The sequence below is a fragment of the Macaca fascicularis genome, chromosome 3, assembly GCF_037993035.2.
Source record: "Macaca fascicularis isolate 582-1 chromosome 3, T2T-MFA8v1.1".
Classification (NCBI taxonomy): domain Eukaryota; kingdom Metazoa; phylum Chordata; class Mammalia; order Primates; family Cercopithecidae; genus Macaca; species Macaca fascicularis.
The window spans coordinates 69,732,588-69,751,745 of record NC_088377.1 but is presented as its reverse complement, the minus strand read 5'-3'; positions in this window follow the sequence as shown (position 1 = coordinate 69,751,745).

Below are 19,158 nucleotides of genomic sequence, written 5' to 3'. Positions count from 1 at the left end.
ATGAAATCTGGAAAGAAGATTTCTGAGAAACTGCTTAGTGTTCTGTTAATTCATCTCACAGAGTTACAACTGTATTTCGTGGATCTCTTTGCTGGCCTTATTTCTGGGGATACTGAGACCAGATATTTCGGATTCCTTTGAAGACTATAGGGCCAAAGGAAATATCCTCCGAAACAAAGAGAAAGAAGCTTTCTGAGAAACCTCTTTGTGTTCTGTGAAATCATCTCACAGAGTTACAGCTTTCCCCTCAAGAAGCCTTTCGCTAAGACAGTTCTTGTGGAATTGGCAAAGTGATATTTGGATGCCCGTATGGGGCTATGGTGAAAAAGGAACTATCCACAGATGAAATCTGGAAAGAAGCTTTCTGAGAAACTGCTTAGGGTTCTGTTAATTCATCTCACAGAGGTACATCTGTATTTCGTGGATCTCTTTGCTAGCCTTATTTCTCTGGTATCTGAGAACAGATATTTCGGATCCCTTTGAAGAATATAGGGCCAAAGGAAATATCCTCCGATAACAAAGAGAAAGAAGCTTTCTGAGAAACTTCTTTGTGTTCTGTGAAATCATCTCATAGAGTTACAGCTTTCCCCTCAAGAAGACTTTTGCTAAGACAGTTCTTGTGGAATTGGCAAAGTGATATTTGGAAGCCCATAGAGGGCTAGGGTGAAAAAGGAAATATCCTCAGATGAAATCTGGAAAGAAGATTTATGAGAAACTGCTTAGTGTTCTGTTAATTCATCTCACAGAGTTACATCTGTATTTCGTGGATCTAGTTGCTAGCCTTGTTTCTGGGGAAACTGAGAACGGATATTTCGGATCCCTTTGAAGACTATAGGGCCAAAGGAAATATCCTCCGAAACAAAGAGAAAGAAGCTTTCTGAGAAACCTCTTTGTGTTCTGTGAAATCATCACACAGAGTTACAGCTTTCCCCTCAAGAAGCCTTTCGCTAAGACAGTTCTTGTGGAATTGGCAAAGTGATATTTGGAAGCCCTCAGAGTTCTATGGTGAAAAAGGAAATATCCTCAGAAGAAATCTGGAAAGAAGCTTTCTGAAAAACTGCTTAGTGTTCTGTTAATTCATCTCACAGAGTTACATGTGCATTTCGTGGATCTCTTTGCTAGCCTTATTTCTGTGGAATCTGAGAACAGATATTTCGGATCCCTTTGAAGAGTATAGGGCCAAAGGAAATATCCTCCGATAACAAAGAGAAAGAAGCTTTCTGAGAAACTTCTTTGTGTTCTGTGAAATCATCTCACAGATTTATAGCTTTCCAATCAAGAAGCCTTATGCTAAGACAATTCTTGTGGAATTGGCAAAGTGATATTTGGAAGCCCATAGATGGCTATGGTGAAAAAGGAAATATCCTCAGATGAAATATGGAAAGAAGCTTTCTGAGAAACTGCTATGTGATGTGTGACTTCCTCTCACCGGGTTACAACTGTACTACGTGGATCTCTTTGCTAGACTTATTTCCGTAAAATCTGAGAACAGATATTTCGGTTCCCTTTGAAGACTATAGGGCCAAAGGAAATATCCTCCGAAACAAAGAGAAAGAAGCTTTCTGAGAAACTTCTTTGTGTTCTGTGAAATCATCTCACAGAGTTACAGCTTTCCCCTCAAGAAGCCTTTCGCTAAGACAGTTCTTGTGGAATTGGCAAAGTGATATTTGGATGCCCGTATGGGGCTATTGTGAAAAAGGAAATATCCTCAGATGAAATCTGGAAAGAAGCTTTCTGAGAAACTGCTTAGTGTTTTGTTAATTCATCTCACAGATTTACATCTGCATTTCCTGGATCTCTTTGCTAGCCTTATTTCTGTGGAATCTGAGAACAGATATTTCGGATCACTTGGAAGACTATAGGGCCAAATGAAATATCCTCCGATAACAAAGAGAAAGAAGCTTTCTGAGAAACTTCTTTGTGTTCTGTGAAATCATCTCACAGAGTTACAGCTTTCCCCTCAAGAAGCCTTTTGCTAAGACAGTTCTTGTGGAATTGGCAAAGTGATATTTGGAAGCCCATAGAGGGCCATGGTGAAAAAGGAAATATCCTCAGATGAAATATGGAAAGAAGCTTTCTGGGAAACTGCTCTGTGATGTGTGACTTCCTCTCACCGGGTTACAACTGTACTACGTGGATCTCTTTGCTAGCCTTATTTCCGTAGAATCTGAGAACAGATATTTCGGAACCCATTGAAGACTATAGGGCCAATGGAAATATCCTCCGAAACAAAGAGAAAGAAGCTTTCTGAGAAACTTCTTTGTGTTCTGTGAAATCATCTCACAGAGTTACAGCTTTCCCCTAAAGAAGCCTTTCGCTAAGACAGTTCTTGTGGAATTGGCAAAGAGATATTTGGATGCCCGTAGGGGGTTATGGTGAAAAAGGAAATATCCTCAGATGAAATCTGGAAAGAAGCTTTCTGAGAAACTGCTTAGGGTTCTGTTAATTCATCTCAGAGAGTTACATCTGCATTTCGTGGATCTCTTTGCTAGCCTTATTTCTGTGGAATCTGAGAACAGATATTTTGGATCCCTTTGAAGACTATAGGGCCAAAGGAAATATCCTCCGATAACAAAGAGAAAGAAGCTTTCTGAGAAACTTCTTTGTGTTCTGTGAAATCATCTCACAGAGTTAGAGCTTTCCCCTCAAGAAGACTTTTGCTAAGACAGTTCTTGTGGAATTGGCAAAGTGATATTTGGAAGCCCATAGAGGGCTGTAGTGAAAAAGGAAATATCCTCAGATGAAATCTGGAAACAAGCTTTCTGAGAAACTGCTTAGTGTTCTGTTAATTCATCTCACAGAGTTACATGTGCATTTCGTGGATCTCTTTGCTAGCCTTATTTCTGTGGAATCTGAGAACAGATATTTCGGATCCCTTTGAAGACTATAGGGCCAAATGAAATATCCTCCTATAACAAAGAGAAAGAAGCTTTCTGAAAAACTTCTTTGTGTTCTGGGAAATCATCTCACAGAGTTACAGCTTTCCCCACAAGAAGCCTTTTGCTAAGACAGTTCTTGTGGAATTAGCAAAGTGATATTTGGAAGCCCATAGAGGGCTATGGTGAAAAAGGAAATATCCTCAGATGAAATCTGGAAAGAAGCTTTCTGAGAAACTGCTCTGTGATGTGTGACTTCCTCTCACAGAGTTACATCTGTACTTCGTGTATCTCTTTGCTAGCCTTATTTCTGTAGAATTTGAGAACAGATAATTCGGATCCCTTTGAAGACTATAGGGCCAAAGGAAATATCCTCCGATAACAAAGAGAAAGAAGCTTTCTGAGAAACTTCTTTGTGTTCTGTGAAATCATCTCACAGAGTTGCAGCTTTCCCCTCAAGAAGCCTTTCGCTAAGACAGTTCTTCTGGAATTGGCAATGTGATATTTGGATGCCCATAGATGGCTATGGTGAAAAAGGAAATATCCACAGATGAAATCTGGAAAGAAGATTTCTGAGAAACTGCTTAGTGTTCTGTTAATTCATCTCACAGAGTTACAACTGTATTTCGTGGATCTCTTTGCTGGCCTTATTTCTGGGGATACTGAGAACAGATATTTCGGATTCCTTAGAAGACTATAGGGCCAAAGGAAATATCCTCCGAAACAAAGAGAAAGAAGCTTTCTGAGAAACCTCTTTGTGTTCTGTGAAATCATCTCACAGAGTTACAGCTTTCCCCTCAAGAAGCCTTTCGCTAAGACAGTTCTTGTGGAATTGGCAAAGTGATATTTGGATGCCCGTATGGGGCTATGGTGAAAAAGGAACTATCCACAGATGAAATCTGGAAAGAAGCTTTCTGAGAAACTGCTTAGGGTTCTGTTAATTCATCTCACAGAGGTACATCTGTATTTCGTGGATCTCTTTGCTAGCCTTATTTCTCTGGAATCTGAGAACAGATATTTCGGATCCCTTTGAAGACTATAGGGCCAAAGGAAATATCCTCCGATAACAAATAGAAAGAAGCTTTCTGAGAAACTTCTTTGTGTTCTGTGAAATCATCTCATAGAGTTACAGCTTTCCCCTCAAGAAGACTTTTGCTAAGACAGTTCTTGTGGAATTGGCAAAGTGATATTTGGAAGCCCATAGAGGGCTATGGTGAAAAAGGAAATTACCTCAGATGAAATCTGGAAAGAAGATTTCTGAGAAACTGCTTAGTGTTCTGTTAATTCATCTCACAGAGTTACATCTGTATTTCGTGGATCTAGTTGCTAGCCTTGTTTCTGGGGAAACTGAGAACGGTTATTTCGGATCCCTTTGAAGACTATAGGGCCAAAGGAAATATCCTCCGAAACAAAGAGAAAGAAGCTTTCTGAGAAACCTCTTTGTGTTCTGTGCAATCATCACACAGAGTTACAGCTTTCCCCTCAAGAAGCCTTTCGCTAAGAGAGTTCTTGTGGAATTGGCAATGTGATATTTGGAAGCCCTCAGATTTCTAGGGTGAAAAAGGAAATATCCTCAGAAGAAATCTGGATAGAAGCTTTCTGAAAAACTGCTTAGTGTTCTGTTAATTCATCTCACAGAGTTACATGTGCATTTCGTGGATCTCTTTGCTAGCCTTATTTCTGTGGAATCTGAGAACAGATATTTCGGATCCCTTTGAAGAGTATAGGGCCAAAGGAAATATCCTCCGATAACAAAGAGAAAGAAGCTTTCTGAGAAATTTCCTTGTGTTCTGTGAAATCATCTCACAGATTTACAGCTTTCCCCTCAAGAAGCCTTATGCTAAGACAATTCTTGTGGAATTGGCAAAGTGATATTTGGAAGCCCATAGATGGCTATGGTGAAAAAGGAAATATCCTCAGATGAAATATGGAAAGAAGCTTTCTGAAAAACTGCTCTGTGATGTGTGACTTCCTCTCACCGTGTTACAACTGCACTACGTGGATCTCTTTGCTAGACTTATTTCCGTAAAATCTGAGAACAGATATTTCGGTTCCCTTTGAAGACTATAGGGCCAAAGGAAATATCCTCCGAAACAAAGAGAAAGAAGCTTTCTGAGAAACCTCTTTGTGTTCTGTGAAATCATCTCACAGAGTTACAGCTTTCCCCTCAAGAAGCCTTTCGCTAAGACAGTTCTTGTGGAATTGGCAAAGTGATATTTGGATGCCCGTATGGGGCTATTGTGACAAAGGAAATATCCTCAGATGAAATCTGGAAAGAAGCTTTCTGAGAAACTGCTTAGTGTTCTGTTAATTCATCTCACACATTTACATCTGCATTTCCTGGATCTCTTTGCTAGCCTTATTTCTGTGGAATCTGAGAACAGATATTTCGGATCCCTTTGAAGACTATAGGGCCAAATGAAATATCCTCCGATAACAAGGAGAAAGAAGCTTTCTGAGAAACTTCTTTGTGTTCTGTGAAATCATCTCACAGAGTTACAGCTTTCCCCTCAAGAAGCCTTTTGCTAGGACAGTTCTTGTGGAATTGGCAAAGTGATATTTCGAAGCCCATAGAGGGCTATGGTGAAAAAGGAAATATCCTCAGATGAAATCTGGAAACAAGCTTTCTGAGAAACTGCTCTGTGATGTGTGACTTCCTCTCACCGGGTTACAAGTGTACTACGTGGATCTCTTTGCTAGCCTTATTTCCGTAGAATCTGAGAACAGTTATTTCGGATCCCTTTGAAGACTATAGGGCCAAAGGAAATATCCTCCGAAACAAAGAGAAAGAAGCTTTCTGAGAAACTTCTTTGTGTTCTGTGAAATCATCTCACAGAGTTACAGCTTTCCGCTCAAGAAGCCTTTCACTAAGACAGTTCTTGTGGAATTGGCAAAGTGATATTTGGATGCCCGTAGGGGGCTATGGTGAAAAAGGAATTATCCTCAGATGAAATCTGGAAAGAAGCTTTCTGAGAAACTGCTTTGGGTTCTGTTAATTCATCTCACAGAGTTACATGTGCATTTCGTGGATCTCTTTGCTAGCCTTATTTCTGTGGAATCTGAGAACAGATATTTCGGATCCCTTTGAAGACTATAGGGCCAAATGAAATATCCTCCGATAACAAAGAGAAAGAAGCTTTCTGAGAAACTTCTTTGTGTTCTGGGAAATCATCTCACAGAGTTACAGCTTTCCCCACAAGAAGCCTTTTGCTAAGACAGTTCTTGTGGAATTAGCAAAGTGATATTTGGAAGCCCATAGAGGGCTATGGTGAAAAAGGAAATATCCTCAGATGAAATCTGGAAAGAAGCTTTCTGAGAAACTGCTCTGTGATGTGTGACTTCCTCTCACAGAGTTACATCTGTACTTCGTGTATCTCTTTGCTAGCCTTATTTCTGTAGAATTTGAGAACAGATAATTCGGATCCCTTTGAAGACTATAGGGCCAAAGGAAATATCCTCCGATAACAAAGAGAAAGAAGCTTTCTGAGAAACTTCTTTGTGTTCTGTGAAATCATCTCACAGAGTTGCAGCTTTCCCCTCAAGAAGCCTTTCGCTAAGACAGTTCTTCTGGAATTGGCAATGTGATATTTGGATGCCCATAGATGGCTATGGTGAAAAAGGAAATATCCACAGATGAAATCTGGAAAGAAGATTTCTGAGAAACTGCTTAGTGTTCTGCTAATTCATCTCACAGAGTTACAACTGTATTTCGTGGATCTCTTTGCTGGCCTTATTTCTGGGGATACTGAGAACAGATATTTCGGATTCCTTTGAAGACTATAGGGCCAAAGGAAATATCCTCCGAAACAAAGAGAAAGAAGCTTTCTGAGAAACCTCTTTGTGTTCTGTGAAATCATCTCACAGAGTTACAGCTTTCCCCTCAAGAAGCCTTTCGCTAAGACAGTTCTTGTGGAATTGGCAAAGTGATATTTGGATGCCCGTATGGGGCTATGGTGAAAAAGGAACTATCCACAGATGAAATCTGGAAAGAAGCTTTCTGAGAAACTGCTTAGGGTTCTGTTAATTCATCTCACAGAGGTACATCTGTATTTCGTGGATCTCTTTGCTAGACTTATTTCTCTGGTATCTGAGAGCAGATATTTCGGATCCCTTTGAAGACTATAGGGCCAAAGGAAATATCCTCCGATAACAAAGAGAAAGAAGCTTTCTGAGAAACTTCTTTGTGTTCTGTGAAATCATCTCATAGAGTTACAGCTTTCCCCTCAAGAAGACTTTTGCTAAGACAGTTCTTGTGGAATTGGCAAAGTGATATTTGGAAGCCCATAGAGGGCTATGGTGAAAAAGGAAATATCCTCAGATGAAATCTGGAAAGAAGATTTATGAGAAACTGCTTAGTGTTCTGTTAATTCATCTCACAGAGTTACATCTGTATTTCGTGGATCTAGTTGCTAGCCTTGTTTCTGGGGAAACTGAGAACGGATATTTCGGATCCCTTTGAAGACTATAGGGCCAAAGGAAATATCCTCCGAAACAAAGAGAAAGAAGCTTTCTGAGAAACCTCTTTGTGTTCTGTGAAATCATCACACAGAGTTACAGCTTTCCCCTCAAGAAGCCTTTCGCTAAGACAGTTCTTGTGGAATTGGCAAAGTGATATTTGGAAGCCCTCAGAGTTCTACGGTGAAAAAGGAAATATCCTCAGAAGAAATCTGGAAAGAAGCTTTCTGAAAAACTGCTTAGTGTTCTGTTAATTCATCTCACAGAGTTACATGTGCATTTCGTGGATCTCTTTGCTAGCCTTATTTCTGTGGAATCTGAGAACACATATTTCGGATCCCTTTGAAGAGTATAGGGTCAAAGGAAATATCCTCCGATAACAAAGAGAAAGAAGCTTTCTGAGAAACTTCTTTGTGTTCTGTGAAATCATCTCACAGATTTACAGCTTTCCAATCAAGAAGCCTTATGCTAAGACAATTCTTGTGGAATTGGCAAAGTGATATTTGGAAGCCCATAGATGGCTATGGTGAAAAAGGAAATATCCTCAGATGAAATATGGAAAGAAGCTTTCCGAGAAACTGCTATGTGATGTGTGACTTCCTCTCACCGGGTTACAACTGTACTACGTGGATCTCTTTGCTAGACTTATTTCCTTAAAATCTGAGAACAGATATTTCGGTTCCCTTTGAAGACTATAGGGCCAAAGGAAATATCCTCCGAAACAAAGAGAAAGAAGCTTTCTGAGAAACTTCTTTGTGTTCTGTGAAATCATCTCACAGAGTTACAGCTTTCCCCTCAAGAAGCCTTTCGCTAAGACAGTTCTTGTGGAATTGGCAAAGTGATATTTGGATGCCCGTATGGGGCTATTGTGAAAAAGGAAATATCCTCAGATGAAATCTGGAAAGAAGCTTTCTGAGAAACTGCTTAGTGTTCTGTTAATTCATCTCACAGATTTACATCTGCATTTCCTGGATCTCTTTGCTAGCCTTATTTCTGTGGAATCTGAGAACAGATATTTCGGATCCCTTTGAAGACTATAGGGCCAAATGAAATATCCTCCGATAACAAAGAGAAAGAAGCTTTCTGAGAAACTTCTTTGTGTTCTGTGAAATCATCTCACAGAGTTACAGCTTTCCCCTCAAGAAGCCTTTTGCTAGGACAGTTCTTGTGGAATTGGCAAAGTGATATTTGGAAGCCCATAGAGGGCTATGGTGAAAAAGGAAATATCCTCAGATGAAATCTGGAAACAAGCTTTCTGAGAAACTGCTCTGTGATGTGTGACTTCCTCTCACCGGGTTACAAGTGTACTACGTCGATCTCTTTGCTAGCCTTATTTCCGTAGAATCTGAGAACAGATATTTCGGATCCCTTTGAAGACTATAGGGCCAAAGGAAATATCCTCCGAAACAAAGAGAAAGAAGCTTTCTGAGAAACTTCTTTGTGTTCTGTGAAATCATCTCACAGAGTTACAGCTTTCCCCTCAAGAAGCCTTTCACTAAGACAGTTCTTGTGGAATTGGCAAAGTGATATTTGGATGCCCGTAGCGGGCTATGGTGAAAAAGGAAATATCCTCAGATGAAATCTGGAAAGAAGCTTTCTGAGAAACTGCTTTGGGTTCTGTTAATTCATCTCGCAGAGTTACATCTGTACTTCGTGGATCTCTTTGATAGCCTTATTTCTGTGGAATCTGAGAACAGATATTTCTGATCCCTTTGAAGACTACAGGGCCAAAGGAAATATCCTCCGAAAACAAAGAGAAAGAAGCTTTCTGAGAAACTTCTTTGTGTTCTGAGAAATCATCTCACAGAGTTACAGCTTTCCCCTCAGGAAGCCTTTCTCAATGAGTTCTTGTGGATATTGGCAAAGTGATATTTGGAAGCCGATAGAGGGCTATGGTGAAAAAGGAAATATCCTCAGATGAAATCTGGAAAGAAGCTTTCTGAGAAACTGCTTAGTGTTCTGTTAATTCATGTCACAGAGATACATCTGTATTTAATAAATCTGTTTTCTAGCCTTATTTCTGTGGAATCTGAGAACAGATATTTCGGATCCCTTTGAAGACTATAGGGCCAAAGGAAATATCCTCCGATAACAAAGAGAAAGAAGCTTTCTGAGAAACTTCTTTGTATTCTGTGCAATCATTTCACAGAGTTACAGCTTTCCCCTCAAGAGGCCTTTCGCGAAGACATTTCTGGTGGAATTGGCAAAGTGATATTTGGAAGCCCATAGAGGGCTATGGTGAAAAAGGAAGTATCCTCAGATGAAATCTGGAAAGAAGCTTTCTGAGAAACTGCTCTGTGATGTGTGACTTCCACTCACAGAGTTACATCTGCATTTCGTGGATCTCTTTGCTAGCCTTAATTCTCTGGAATCTGAGAACAGATATTTCGGATCCCTTTGAAGACTATAGGGCCAAAGGAAATATCCTCCGATAACAAAGAGAAAGAAGATTTCTGAGAAACTTCTTTGTGTTCTGTGAAATCATCTCACAGAGTTACAGCTTTCCCCTCAAGAAGCCTTTCGATAGGACAGTTCTTGTGGAATTGGCAACGTGATATTTGGAAGCCCATAGAGTGTTATGGTGAAAAAGAAAATATCCTCACATGAAATCTGGAAGGAAGCTTTCTGAGAAACTGCTCTGTGATGTGTGACTTCCACTCACAGAGTTACATCTGTATTTCGTGGATCTCTTTGCTAGCCTTATTTCTGTGGAATCTGAGAACAGATATTTCGGATCCCTTTGAAGACTATAGGGCCAATGGAAATATCCTCCGATAACAAAGAGAAAGAAGCTTTCTGAGAAACTTCTTTGTGTTCTGTGAAATCATTTCACAGGGTTACAGCTTTCTCCTCAAGAGGCCTTTCGCGAAGACAGTTATTGTGGAATTGGCAAAGTGATATTTGGAAGCCCATAGAGGGGTATGTTGAAAAAGGAAATATCCTCAGATGAAATCTGGAAAGAAGCTTTCTGACAAACTGCTCTGTGATGTGTGACTTCCACTCACAGAGTTACATATGTATTTCGTGGATCTGTTTGCCAGCCTTATTTCTGTGGAATCTGAGAACAGATATTTCGGATCCCTTTGAAGACTATAGGGCCAAAGGAAATATCCTCCGATAACAAAGAGAAAGAAGCTTTCTGAGAAACTTCTTTGTGTTCTGTGAAATCATCTCACAGAGTTACAGCTTTCCCCTCAAGAAGCCTTTCGCTTAGACAGTTCTTGTGGAATTGGCAAAGTGGTATTTGGAAGCCCATAGAGTGTTATGGTGAAAAAGAAAATATCCTAAGTTGAAATATGGAAAGAGGCTTTCTGAGAAACTGCTTAGTGTTCTGTAAATTCATCTCACAGAGTTACGTCTTTATTTCGTGGATCTCTTTGCTAGCCTTATTTCTGTGGAATCTGAGAACAGATATTTCGGATCCCTTTGGAGATTATAGGGCCAAAGGAAATATCCTCCGATAACAAAGAGAAAGAAGCTTTCTGAGAAACTTCTTTGTGTTCTGGGAAATCATCTTACAGAGTTAGAGCTTTCCCCTCAAGAAGCCTTTCGCTAAGACAGTTCTTGTGGAATTGGCAAAGTGATATTTGGAAGCCCATAGAGGGCTATGGTGAAAAAGGAAATATCCTCTGATGAAATCTGGAAAGAAGCTTTCTGAGAAACTGCTTAGTGTTTTGTCAATTCATCTCAAAGAGTTACAACTGTATTTCGTGGAACTCTTTGCTAGCCTTATTTCTGTGGAATCTGAGAACAGATACTTCGGATCCCTTTGAAGACTATAGGGCCAAAGGAAATATCCTACGATAACAAAGAGAAAGAAGCTTTCTGAGAAACTTCTCTGTGTTCTGTGAAATCATCTCACAGAGTTACAGCTTTCCCCTCAAGAAGCCTTTCTCTAAGACAGTTCTTGTGGAATTGTCAAAGTGATATTTGGAAGCCCATAGAGGGCTATGGTGAAAAAGGAAATATCCTCAGATGAAATCTGGAAAGAAGCTTTCTGAGAAACTGCTCTGTGATGTGTGACTTCCACTCACAGAGTTACATCTGTATTTCGTGGATCTTTTGCCAGCCTTATTTCTGTGGAATCAAACAACAGATATTTCGGATCCCTTTGAAGACTATAGGGCCTAAGTAAATATCCTCCGACAACAAAGAGAATGAAGCTTTCAGAGAAACTTCTTTGTGTTCTGGGAAATCATCTCACAGAGATACAGCTTTCCCCTCAGGAAGCCTTTCTCTAAGAGTTCTTGTGGATATTGGCAAAGTGATATTTGGAAGCCCATAGAGGGCTATGGTGAAAAAGGAAATATCCTCAGATGATATCTGGAAAGAAGCTTTCTGAGAAACTGCTTAGTGTTCTGTTAATTCATCTCACAGAGTTACATCTGTATTTAACAAATCTGTTTTCTGGCCTTATTTCTGTGGAATCTGAGAACAGATATTTCGGATCCCTATGAAGAATATAGGGCGAAAGGAAATATGCTCCGATAACAAAGAGAAGGAAGCTTTCTGAGAAACTTCTTTGTGTTCTGTGAAATCATTTCAAAGAGTTACAGCTTTCCCCTCAAGAGGCCTTTCGCGAAGACAGTTCTTGTGGAATTGGCAAAGTGATATTTGGAAGACCATAGAGGGCTATGGTGAAAAAGGAAATATCCTCAGATGAAATCTGGAAAGAAGCTTTCTGAGAAACTGCTCTGTGATGTGTGACTTCCACTCACAGAGTTACATCTGTATTTCGTGGATCTTTTGCCAGCCTTATTTCTGTGGAATCTAGCAACAGATATTTCGGATCCCTTTGAAGACTATAGGGCCAAAGGAAATATCCTCCGATAACAAAGAGAAAGAAGCTTTCTGAGAAACTTCTCTGTGTTCTGTGAAATCATCTCACAGAGTTACAGCTTTCCCCTCAAGAAGCCTTTCTCTAAGACAGTTCTTGTGGAATTGTCAAAGTGATATTTGGAAGCCCATAGAGGGCTATGGTGAAAAAGGAAATATCCTCAGAAGTAATCTGGAAAGAAGCTTTCTGAGAAACACTCTATGATGTGTGACTTCCACTCACAGGGTTACATCTATATTTCGTGGATCTCTTTGCCAGCCTTATTTCTGTGGAATCTGAGAACAGATATTTCGGATCCCTTTGAAGACTATAAGGCCAAAGGAAATATCCTCCGATAAAAAAGAGAAAGAAGCTTTCTGAGAAACTTCTTAGTGTTCTGTGAAATCATCTCACAGAGTTACAGCTTACCCCTCAAGAAGCCTTTCGCTAAGACAGTTCTTGTGGAATTGGCAACGTGATATTTGGAAGCCCATAGAGTGTTATGGTGAAAAAGAAAATATCCTTAGATGAAATCTGGAAGGAAGCTTTCTGAGAAACTGCTTAGTGTTCTGTTAATTCATCTCACAGAGTTACATCTGTATTTCGTGGATCTCTTTGCTAGCATTATTACTGTGGAATCTGAGAACAGATATTTCGGATCCCTTTGAAGACTATAGGGCGAAAGGAAATATCCTCCGATAACAAAGAGAAAGAAGCTTTCTGAGAAACTTCTTTGTGTTCTGTGAAATCATCTCACAGAGCTACAGCTTTCCCCTCAAGAAGCCTTTCGCTAAGACAGTTCTTGTGGAATTGGCAAAGTGATATTTGGAAGCCCATAGAAGGCTATGGTAAAAAAGGAAATATCCTCAGATGAAATCTGGACAGAAGCTTTCTGAGAAACTGCTTAGTGTTCTGTTAATTCACCTCACAGAGTTACATATGTATTTCGTGGATCTCTTTGCTAACCTTATTTCTGTGGAATCTGAGAACAGATGTTTCGGAACCCTTTGAAGACTATAGGGCCAAAGGAAATATCCTCTGATAACAAAGAGAAAGAAGCTTTCTGAGAAACTTCTTTGTGTTCTGTGAAATCATCTCACAGAGTTACAGCTTTCCCCTCAGGAAGCCTTTCTCTAAGAGTTCTTGTGGATATTGGCAAAGTGATATTTGGAAGCCCATAGAGTGCTACGGTGAAAAAGGAAATATCCTCAGATGAAATCTGGGAAGAAGCTTTCTGACAAACTGCTTAGTGTTCTGTTAATTCATGTCACAGAGTTACATCTGTATTTAATAAATCTGTTTTCTTGCCTTATTTCTGTGGAATCTGAGAACAGATATTTCGGATCCTTTGAAGACTATAGGGCTAAAGGAAATAACCTCCGATAACAAAGAGAAAGAAGCTTTCTGAGAAACTTCTTTGTGTTCTGTGAAATCATTTCACAGAGTCACAGCTTTCCCCTCAAGAGGCCTTTCGCGAAGACAATTCTTGTGGAATTGGCAAAGTGATTTTTGGATGCCCTTAGAGGGCAATGGTGAAAAAGGAAATATCCTCAGATGAAATCTGGAAAGAGGCTTTCTGAGAAACACTCTATGATGTGTGACTTCCACTCACAGAGTTACATCTATATTTCGTGGATCTCTTTGCCAGCCTTATTTCTGTGGAATCTGAGAACAGATATTTCCTATCCCTTTGAAGACTAAAGGGCCAAAGGAAATATCCTCCGATAAAAAAGAGAAAGAAGCTTTCTGAGAAACTTCTTTGTGTTCTGTGAAATCATCTCACAGAGTTACAGCTTTCCCCTCAAGAAGCCTTTCGGTAAGACAGTTCTTGTGGAATTGGCAACGTGATATTTGGAAGCCCATAGAGGGTTATGGTGAAAAAGAAAATATCCTAAGATGAAATCTGGAAAGAAGCTTTCTGAGAAGCTGCTTAGTGTTCTGTTAATTCATCTCACAGTGTTATATCTGTATTTTGTGGATCTCTTTGCTAGCCTTATTTTTGTGGAATCTGAGAACAGATATTTCGGATCGCATTGAAGAATATAGGGTAAAAGGAAATATCCTCTGATAACATAGAGAAAGAAGCTTTCTGAGAAACTTCTTTGTGTTCTGGGAAATCATCTTACAGAGTTACAGCTTTCCCCTCAAGAAGCCTTTCGCTAAGAGAGTTCTTGTGGATTTGGTAAAGTGATATTTGGAAGCCCATAGAGGGCTATGGTGAAAAAGGAAATATCCTCGGATAAAATCCGGAAAGAAGCTTTCTGAGAAACTGCATAGTGTTCTGTCAATTCATGTCAAAGAGTTACATCTGTATTTCGTGGATCTCTTTGCTAGCCTTATTTCTGGGGAATCTGAGAACAGATACTTCGGATCCCTTTGAAGACTATAGGGACAAAGGAAATATCCTCCGATAACAAAGAGAAAGAAGCTTTCTGAGAAACTTCTCTGTGTTCTGTGAAATCATCTCACCGAGTTACAGCTTTCCCCTCAAGAAGTCTTTCTCTAAGAGAGTTCTTGTGGAATTGGCAAACTGATATTTGGAAGCCCATAGAGGGCTACGGTGAAAAAGGAAATATCCTCAGATGAAATCTGGAAAGAAGCTTTCTGAGAAACTTCTCTGTGATGTGACTTCCACTCACAGAGTTACATCTCCATTTCGTGGATATCTTTGCTAGCCTTATTTCTCTGGAATCTGAGTACAGATATTTCGGATCCCTTTGTAGACTATAGGGCCAAAGTAAATAACCTCCGATAACAAAGAGAAAGAAGCTTTCTGAGAAACTTCTTTGTGTTCTGTGAAATCATCTCACAGAGTTACAGCTTTCCACTCAAGAAGCCTTTCGCTAAGACAGTTCTTGTGGAATTGGCAAAGTGATATTTGGAAGCCCATAGAGGGCTATGATGAAAAAGAAAATATCCTCAGATGAAATCTGGAAAGAAGCTTTCTGAGTAACTGCTTAGTGTTCTGTTAATTCATCTCACAGAGTTACATCTGCATTTCGTGGATCTCTTTGCTAGCCTTTTTTCTGTGGAATCTGAGAACAGATATTTCGGATCCGTTTGAAGACTATAGGTCCAAAGGAAATATCCTCCGATAACAAAGAGAAAGAAGCTTTCTGAGAACCTTCTTTGTGTTCTGCGAAATCATCTCACAGAGTTACAACTTTCCCCTCAAGAAGCCTTTCGCTAAGAGTTCTTGTGGAATTGGCAAAGTGACATTTGGAAGCCCTTAGAGGGCTACGGTGAAAAAGCAAATATCCTCAGATGAAATCTGGGAAGATTCTTTCTGAGAAACTGCTCTGTGACGTGTGACTTCCACTCACAGAGTTACATCTGTATTTCGGGGATCTCTTTGCTAACCTTATTTCTGTGGAATCTGAGAACAGATATTTCGGATCCCTTTGAAGAATATAGGGCCAAAGGAAATATGCTCCGATAACAAAGAGAAGGAAGCTTTCTGAGAAACTTCTTTGTGTTCTGTGAAATCATTTCAAAGAGTTACAGCTTTCCCCTCAAGAGGCCTTTCGCGAAGACAGTTCTTGTGGAATTGGCAAAGTGATATTTGGAAGACCATAGAGGGCTAAGGTGAAAAAGGAAATATCCTCAGATGAAATCTGGAAAGAAGTTTCTGAGAAACTGCTCTGTGATGTGTGACTTCCACTCACAGAGTTACATCTGTATTTCGTGGATCTTTTGCCAGCCTTATTTCTGTGGAATCTAGGAACAGATATTTCGGATCCCTTTGAAGACTATAGGGCCAAAGGAAATATCCTCCGATAAGAAAGAGAAAGAAGCTTTCTGAGAAACTTCTTAGTGTTCTGTGAAATCATCTCACAGAGTTACAACTTACCCCTCAAGAAGCCTTTCGCTAAGACAGTTCTTGTGGAATTGGCAACGTGATATTTGGAAGCCCTTAGAAGGCTATGGTTAAAAAGGAAATATCCTCAGATGAAATCTGGAAAGAAGCTTTCTGAGAAACTGCTTAGTATTCTGTTAATTCACCTCACAGAGTTTCATATGTATTTCGTGGATCTCTTTGCTAACCTTATTTCTGTGGAATCTGAGAACAGATATTTCGGAACCCTTTCAAGACTATAGGGCCAAAGGAAATATCCTCCGATAACAAAGAGAAAGAAGCTTTCTGAGAAACTTCTTTGTGTTCTGTGAAATCATCTCACAGAGTTACAGCTTTCCCCTCAGGAAGCCTTTCTCTAAGAGTTCTTGTGGATATTGGCAAAGTGATATTTGGAAGCCCATAGAGTGCTATGGTGAAATAGGAAATATCCTCAGATGAAATCTGGGAAGAAGCTTTCTGACAAACTGCTTAGTGTTCTGTTAATTCATGTCACAGAGTTACATCTGTATTTAATAAATCTGTTTTCTTGCCTTATTTCTGTGGAATCTGAGAACAGATATTTCGGATCCTTTGAAGACTATAGGGCTAAAGGAAATAACCTCCGATAACAAAGAGAAAGAAGCTTTCTAAGAAACTTCTTTGTGTTCTGTGAAATCATTTCACAGAGTCACAGCTTTCCCCTCAAGAGGCTTTTCGCGAAGACAATTCTTGTGGAATTGGCAAAGTGATATTTGGATGCCCTTAGAGGGCTATGGTGAAAATGGAAATATCCTCAGATGAAATCTGGAAAGAAGCTTTCTGAGAAACACTCTATGATGTGTGACTTCCACTCATAGAGTTACATCTGTACTTCATGGATCTCTTTGCTAGCCTTATTTCTGTGGAATCTGAGAACAGATATTTCGGATCCCTTTGAAGACTATAGGGCCAAAGGAAATATCCTCCGATAACAAAGAGAAAGACGCTTTCTGAGAAACATCTTTGTGTTCTGTGAAATAATCTCACAGAGTTACAGCTTTCCCCTCAGGAAGCCTTTCTCTAAGAGTTCTTGTGGATATTGGCAAAGTGATATTTGGAAGCCCATAGAGGGCTACGGTGAAAAAGAAAATATTCTCAGATGAAATCTGGAAAGAAGCTTTCTGAGAAACTGCTTAGTGTTCTGTTAATTCATCTCACAGAGTTACATCTGTATTTAATAAATCTGTTTTCTAGCCTTATTTCCGTGGAATCTGAGAACAGATATTTCGGATCCCATTGAAGACTATAGGGACAAAGGAAATATCCTCCGAAACAAAGAGAAAGAAGCTTTCTGAGAAACTTCTTTGTGTTCTGTGAAATCACCTGACGGAGTTACAGCTTTCCCCTCAAGAAGCCTTTCGCTAAGACAGTTCTTGTGGAACAGGCAGAGTGATATTTGGAAGTCCATAGAGGGCTATGGTGAAAAAGGAAATATCCTCAGATGAAATCTGGAAAGAAGCTTTCTGAGAAACTGCTCTGTGATGTGTGACTTCCTCTCACAGAGTTACATCTGTACTTCGTGGATCTCTTTGCTAGCCTTATTTCTGTAGAATCTGAGAACAGATATTTCGGATCCCTTTGAAGACTATAGGGCCAAAGGAAATATCCTCCGATAACAAAGAGAAAGAAGCTTTCTCAGAAACTTCTTTGTGTTCTGTGAAATCATCTCACAGAGTTGCAGCATTCCCCTCAAGAAGCCTTTCGCTAAGACACTTCTTCTGGAATTGGCAATGTGATATTTGGATACCCATAGATGGCTATGGTGAAAAAGGAAATATCCTCAGATGAAATCTGGAAAGAAGATTTCTGAGAAACTGCTTAGGGTTCTGCTAATTCATTTCACAGAGTTACATCTGTATTTCGTGGATCTCTTTGCTAGCCTTATTTCTGGGGAAACTGAGAACAGATATTTCGGATCCCTTTGAAGACTATAGGGCCATAGGAAATATCCTCCGAAACAAAGAGAAAGAAGCTTTCTGAGGAACTTCTTTGTGTTCTGTGAAATCATCTCACAGAGTTACAGCTTTTCCCGCAAGAAGCCTTTCACTAGACAGTTCTTGTGGAATTGGCAAAGTGATATTTGAAAGCCCATAGTGGGCTATGTTGAAAAAGGAAATATCCTCAGATGAAATCTGGAAAGAAGCTTTCTGAGAAACTGCTTAGTGTTCTGTTAATTCATCTCACAGAGTTACATCTGTATTTCATGGATCTGTTTGCTAGCCTTATTTCTGTGGAATATGAGAACAGATATTTCGATTCCCTTTGAAAACTATAGGGCCAAAGGAAATATCCTCCGATAACAAAGAGAAAGAAGCTTTCTGAGAAACTTCTTTGTGTTCTGTGAAATCATCTCACAGAGTTACAGCTTTCCCCTCAAGAAACCTTTCGCTAAGACAATTCTTGTGGAATTGGTAAAGTGATATTTGGAAGCCCTTAGAGGGCTATGGTCAAAAAGGAAATATCCTCAGATGAAATCTGGAAAGAAGATTTCTGAGAAACTGCTTATTGTTTTTTTAATTCATCTCACAGAGTTACATCTGTATTTCATGAATCTCTTTGCTAGCCTTATTTCTGTGGAATCTGAGAAGAGATTTTTCAGATCCCTTTGAAGACTATAGGGCCAAAGGAAATATCCTCCGATAACAAAGAGAAAGAAGCTTTCTGAGAAACTTCTTTCTGTTCGGTGAAATCATCTCACAGAGTTACAGCTTTCCCCTCAAGAAGCCTTTCGCTAAGACACTTCTTGTGGAACTGGCAACTTGATATTTGAAGCCCTTAGAGTGTTATGGTGAAAAAGAAAATATCCTAAGATGAAATCTGGAAAGAAGCTTTCTGAGAAATTGCTTAGTGTTCTGTTAATTCATCTCACAGACTTACATCTGTATTTCGTGGACCTCTTTGCTAGCCTTATTTCTCTGGAATCTCAGAACAGATATTTCGGATCCCTTTGAGACTATAGGGCCAAAGGAAATATCCTCCGATAACAAAGAGAAAGAAGCTTTCTCAGAAACTTCTGTGTGTTCTCTGAAATCATCTCACAGAGCTACAGCTTTCCCCTAAAGAAGCCTTTCGCTAAGACAGTTCTTGTGGAATTGCCAAAGTGATATTTGGAAGCCCATAGAGGGCTATGGTGAAAA